Source organism: Sinocyclocheilus grahami, unplaced genomic scaffold (assembly GCF_001515645.1).
Source record: "Sinocyclocheilus grahami isolate Dianchi unplaced genomic scaffold, SAMN03320097.WGS_v1.1 scaffold2071.1, whole genome shotgun sequence".
Classification (NCBI taxonomy): domain Eukaryota; kingdom Metazoa; phylum Chordata; class Actinopteri; order Cypriniformes; family Cyprinidae; genus Sinocyclocheilus; species Sinocyclocheilus grahami.
In genome coordinates this window covers 169,079-175,336 of record NW_015507250.1, presented here as the reverse complement: position 1 = coordinate 175,336, position 6,258 = coordinate 169,079, and the positions used below count along the sequence as shown (strand labels likewise).

Below are 6,258 nucleotides of genomic sequence, written 5' to 3'. Positions count from 1 at the left end.
AACGAGAGGAACGTCTGTTCTTCCGCAACAGACAACAAAACTTTTTGGTTGTTAAAAAAGGTGCGCTCGTTCAAAACAGATGCCTTCGATCCTTCGCTGGCTGTGCCGATTTAAATCTAGCGCTTCTTTTGTGTTTGTGTCGCAAGTTCAGTGACGCAGGTAGTGACGATTCTCTCCGGCCAATCCGTGATCAGCAGAGTTTACACGTCACGTTTTGGTAACGGTACGGTTCACTTGGAACCCCAACCGAGGTGGTACTAAAAAAAGTACCAGGTACTGTACCCAGTGGATAACCCCCCAAAAGTGAACCGTACCGAGCCGTACCATGCAGTGGAAAAGCGCCAATAGATAGTAATACATGTGGTTCACACGGCTCTTCGGTACATATTTCTTGGCGATAAATCTGCTTGTTGGGGGGTGTTTTGTCTTTTATTGGCCCTTCTATGTCTCCTGCTTTGTGGGGGGTTATTTCATGTATGGTATATTTTCAGCAGCAGTATTTCTTACACGCTCACAGCAGCATGTTGTGGATGTATTGGCAGTAGCATGTCTCGGTACTTGCTCTGCCGCAGCAGCAGCGTAGCAGATCTATTCCGCCAAGACCAAATACATTAACATTGTCCTGTACATTACCATGCCAATCCCTCCGAGAGTTGTCATGACATATATATATATATATATACACCAAATTTAGCTAGTAGGCTATCGCACAATGCTTTCAATAAATGAATCAAATCAGCAAATAATCATTTTTATTTCTGACACCCGTCAGTCTCATTTTTTTCAGTGTTGCTGGTTCCAGAACTATTTTCTCCATTCATTTTTCCCACAGCGGTTGTTTAAAAATCTCCATTACAGGTTTTTACAACCGCTAGGACACATTTCTCAATACTACAGTCACTTTTTCATATCTAACCTTCTTTCAACTCCACACAGCAGATCAGTTTGCATTCGAAATGCACTAAAACTACCAAAACACTTCATTAATGTCTCAAATCAAGTCATTCTTCCATAACACTAGCAAAGGTTTTCAGCACTTTATCACTCACAACACAACAACCTAACAAACACTAACAACAAGCAGCATTATACAATGACTTCTTTTGTAAAATGTCTTAGCAAAACAAGAATGATACTCTTTACTGTTTTATAATTTACTGCAGTATATGTTACATGGTGCATGTTTACATTACAGTACAAAATTATTGCTAAGTTTTCCACTTTTGGTTGTAATGAAAATGAAAGACGAAAGCAATGATAAATGATCCACAGTTTATCCACAGAGATTCATTTTTCCCACAGCGGTTGTTTAAAAATCTCCACACTAACAACAAGCAGCATTATACAATGACTTCTTTTGTAAAATGTCTTAGCAAAACAAGAATGATACTCTTTACTGTTTTATAATTCACTGCAGTATATGTTACATGGTTCATGTTTACATTACAGTACAAAATTATTGCTAAGTTTTCCACTTTTGGTTGTAATGAAAATGAAAGACGAAAGCAATGATAAATGATCCACAGTTTATCCACAGAGTGAAAGTGACCCAAGTATTGAGAAATGTGTCCTAGAGCTTGTAAAAACTGTAAAGCATTACAAACCATGAATCAAACCAATCAGCTTGATTAGAAGCAATAAAGTACCTGAAAGTCAAACAAAATGACAAGCTGGCTTTAATGTCTATATGTGATCATTCTTCCATAACACTAGCAAAGGTTTTCAGCACTTTATCACTCACAACACAACAACCTAACAAACACTAACAACAAGCAGCATTATACAATGACTTCTTTTGTAAAATGTCTTAGCAAAACAAGAATGATACTCTTTACTGTTTTATAATTTACTGCAGTATATGTTACATGGTGCATGTTTACATTACAGTACAAAATTATTGCTAAGTTTTCCACTTTTGGTTGTAATGAAAATGAAAGACGAAAGCAATGATAAATGATCCACAGTTTATCCACAGAGTGAAAGTGACCCAAGTATTGAGAAATGTGTCCTAGAGCTTGTAAAAACTGTAAAGCATTACAAACCATGAATCAAACCAATCAGCTTGATTAGAAGCAATAAAGTACCTGAAAGTCAAACAAAATGACAAGCTGGCTTTAATGTCTATATGTGACACCTATCTAGTGCACTGCTGTTTGAAGTGTTCATCATGGAGTATTGCTACGGTTTCAGTGTGAAAGTCTCAGAGGCTAGTCTTCTACTCCTAACATAGTGTAGTTTGCTTATACTACTGTAAATACTGCTTACTTTGTAAAGAATGCATGACGCAGCAACAAATATTACATACATTATCACACAACCTTATAAGAGTTATTTTAATATAACTTTTAATAGATACTTTTTTACTTTGCATTAATATTTTAGTTTTTTATTAATATATTTAATACATTTTTTATTTAATTTTAAATGTTTTCATTTAATATTTTAGTTTTTTCTTTTTTGTAATTTTGTTGTGTGTTTTTGTAATGTTTACTATTTTTGTTTGAGGGGTTTAGATATGACTGTTATTTATTTATTTGTTTGTTAATGCCGTTTTAGTTATTTTAGTACATCATGTTAAACTAAATGAAAATGTGAAATGTTGCAATAAAAAAATAAAATAAATAAATGTATAAAACATCATTTTTTAAAAATAAAATAAAAGTGAAGTGAAATAAAATAATAAATGTTTTATATTTTATTTTAGTGAACTTTTCAGGTAATGAAACTATTTTTAATGGTTTTAGTTTCCGTTACCTATAATAACCCTGGATGTTATTAATTTGAAAAAGAAAATGATAATTTAGCATTTTGACGTTTTTCCCCCCCTAAATAATTGAGATACTATTATAGCTTGCATTAATATTTGGAGTTTATGCAAATATATTCAATTTGAATTTTATGTGTTATTCAGTGTTATTGTTAAAGTGCTAATATTGTTTTGGGAGGCTCCTACAACAAGTTTACATGCATGCAATGCCAAAAAATACTTTCGTTTTCTCATAATATACATTTAATTTCACCGCATTTCTATAGCTTTTATTAATTTTTATTTCAGTTTTAGTTGAACTTAATTTAGTACATCACTAAACTAAATGAAAAGTTAACATTTGCTTTTTTTATTTTTACGTGACAAACGCTGGATTTAGTTTGTGAACTGTACAAATCATGCACCACATTGTCTCTTAAGAAAGTGAGCAAGAAAATAGTATGCCTTTTGTCACAATTTTTTTTTAAGCTAAAGTGTGTAATTTGTGCAGCACTAGAGCCGTGAAACACAATCACACACATTATGACTGTTTTCAAACATGTTTCCCAAACACTCGTCTCTCATTGGTCAGTCAGTCCGATAGTCCTGCCCCAAACTCACGTGGTTGGCCGAGTCAGAGGTTGCCACACAAATCAAATCCTCACCTGAGCATCTGGTTGCCGTGGTGACGGCCGTCCCTCTACCTGCGTTGCCACGGCGATGATGAGAAGCAGGAGGAGAGTGAGATGAAGAGAGGAGCCGAAGTTCAGAGGGGATGAAAAAAACATCCTTGTTTGAGAGAAATTAAACCAACTCGGAAAATAAATATCAGTCTAACGCTTGGATCACGTTATCTGCGCTGCGGTTCTGTCCTGTACGCTTCAGGACGGGTCTCTGTCGGAGCAGGTGCCGCGCCGGCCCTTTAAGGAGCATCGCTGTGATGTCACACATAGCGATCGGTTGCCGTGAACGACGCCCCGCCCCTCAGACGTCACGCCGCGTCACGGCCTACAGACTGAACACAGATCCTCATTCCTCACAAACTCCTCCAGTTCAGAAAGCCCTAGTGACGACTGTAAGCGCTTCATTTCCGTGCTTTGTGTCACATTTAATCAGTGGCCCATTTATAGCTCGTCATTCTTCACAGTCACAGACTGACGTGACCTCTGACCCGCTCAGGTTCCGCCCCCTATAAAAGTTCTCCCTGGAAACGGGCGGCGCTCGGGAACTATGTCCTCCTGCGAGACACACACACAATAGTTGCACGTCAGATGAGAGTTTCCCTAGCGATGACCACAGGTCACGGGCCCTTCAACCTCTGTACGGCCCCCCGCAGACACCAAAACTACACTTCACACCAGCAGAGTGATTAAACCCTTCTTCATGTTCCTGAAAGAGTCTCTTCTGCTCACCAGGGCTGTGAAAATTGTGACATATTTTTATGATTCCAAACAGCTGTTTTCTATGTGAATCTCTGTTAAACTGTAATGTATTTCTGTGATGCGCAGCTGTATTTTCAGCATCATTCCTCCAGTCTTCAGTGTCACATGATCTTCAGAAATCAGTATAATATGCTGATCTGCTGCTCCAGAAACATTTTGGCATTTTTTTGAGACAATTTTAAAGTGACTATTGAATGATTTTGTGTTTAAATGCGGTAAGGTTTGCAGACAGCAGCAGAGGTGTGTGTGAACGCAGAGGAGTGAGAGCGTCTGTCTGTCTCTGACGCAAACTTCACAGCACAGCCACAGCACCTGCCAACTTCCTGTGTGCCGACAATACAGGAGGCTGACCTCTGACCTCTGGACTCTACATCACACTCACACTCTCACACACACTAATATGACACACGCGCTTGTTTGTGGGATGCTGCGCTGAAACGCTTTCGGCCTGATGAGCGTCGCCGAGCAACACACACACAAAACCCCGTGCTCCTTCAGCTCTGACGACAGCAGCACCGTGTGTGTGTGTGTGTGTGTGTGTGTGTGTGTGAGAGAGAGTGTGTGTGACTGTGTGTGTGTGTGTGTACCTGGTATTTATCACGTTATAGGGACCAAATGTCCCCACAAGGATAGTAATACTAGTAAATTTGGACCTTGTGGGGACATTTTTGAGGTCCCCATGAGGAAACAAGCTTATAAATCATACAGAATGAGTTTTTTTGAGAAAGTAAAAATGCACAAAGTCTCCTGTGAGGGGTAGGTTTAGGGGTAGGGTTGGTGTAGGGCAATAGAATATACGGTCTGTACAGTATAAAAACCATTACGACTATGGAGAGTCCCCATAAACCATAAAAACAAACCTGCATGTGTGTGTAAGAGTGTGTGAGAGTGTGAGTAAGAGTGTGAGTAAGAGTGAGTGTGTGTGTGTGTGTGTGTGAGAGAGTGAGAGTGTGTGTGTGTGAGTGCATGTGTGTGTGTTAGAGAGAGAGAGAGAGAGAGAGTGTGTGTGATAAAGTCAGTTGAGAAAGTTATTTACTTCTGGGGAAGTCGTGGCCTAATGGTTAGAGAGTCGGACTCATAACCCAAAGGTTGTGGGTTCAAGTCTCGTACCGGCAGGGATTGTAGGTGGGGGGAGTGAATGTACAGCGCTTCAATACCATGACTGAGGTGCCCTTGAGCAAGGCACCGAACCCCCAACTGCTCCCCGGGCGCCGCAGCATAAATGCTGCCCACTGCTCCGGGTGTGTGTTCACTGCTGTGTGTGTGCACTTTGAATGGGTTAAATGCAGAGCACTAATTCCAAGTATGGATCACCGTACTTGTCCACATGTCACGTCACTTTCATTATTTGAAGATTAGTTTTTCACTGTAAATAAAGTCTGAATTAGCATCAGTTTAATAAAAAATGTGGGGCGGAGTTTCATTCTGTGCATCAGTTGTTGATTGGAATTTGAGATGTGGGCATGGCTCTCTAAAGTGTATGCAAATGAGTGTGAGCTGCAGGGGCGGAGCTTAAGATCCTGCACACATCACCAAACAGAAGAAGATCCAGTTATGACATTCTGATTAAACATCACCAGCTCAGAAAATATACATAAATGCACAGATTAATTGTTGACAATAAGATTTTTGATGGTCATGGACAATATAAACTGCTGTATGGCAAAAACTGTGTGTCTTAACGTGGGTTTGTGGGTTAATAAAAACCTGAATTATTAATTAGATCAAATATAAAATTAAAATACAGTAAAATCTATTTGAATGATTTGACTGTGCAGATGATAAAACCGATCATCAGAGCACAAAAGCAGCTATTAAAGCGCATTAGAGAAGCACGACTGTTACAGCATGTGAATAAAGGCACAGACACTCCATTTCTTTCCATTGCTTTATTTACGTCTCATTTCAAAAAAAGTACATCAGAGCTGCTGCAGTACTGCTGGAAGATGCTGGAGGCTTTAGAGTTTGGGGTGGCGGAAGTCTTTGCCTGCGAACCTGGCCTTATCGCCGAGCTCCTCCTCGATCCTGCGGAACACACACACACACACACACACACACACACACACACAC

General features: G+C 39.4%; 1 protein-coding gene across 1 annotated transcript in view; it reads right to left on the bottom strand.

The window, feature by feature from the left end:
• eno3 (enolase 3, (beta, muscle)) overlaps positions 1 to 6,258 on the bottom strand; it is a gene marked incomplete at its 3' end in the record, with an annotated part of 34,700 nt that overhangs the window by 14,097 nt on the left and 14,345 nt on the right. The window lies entirely within an intron of this gene.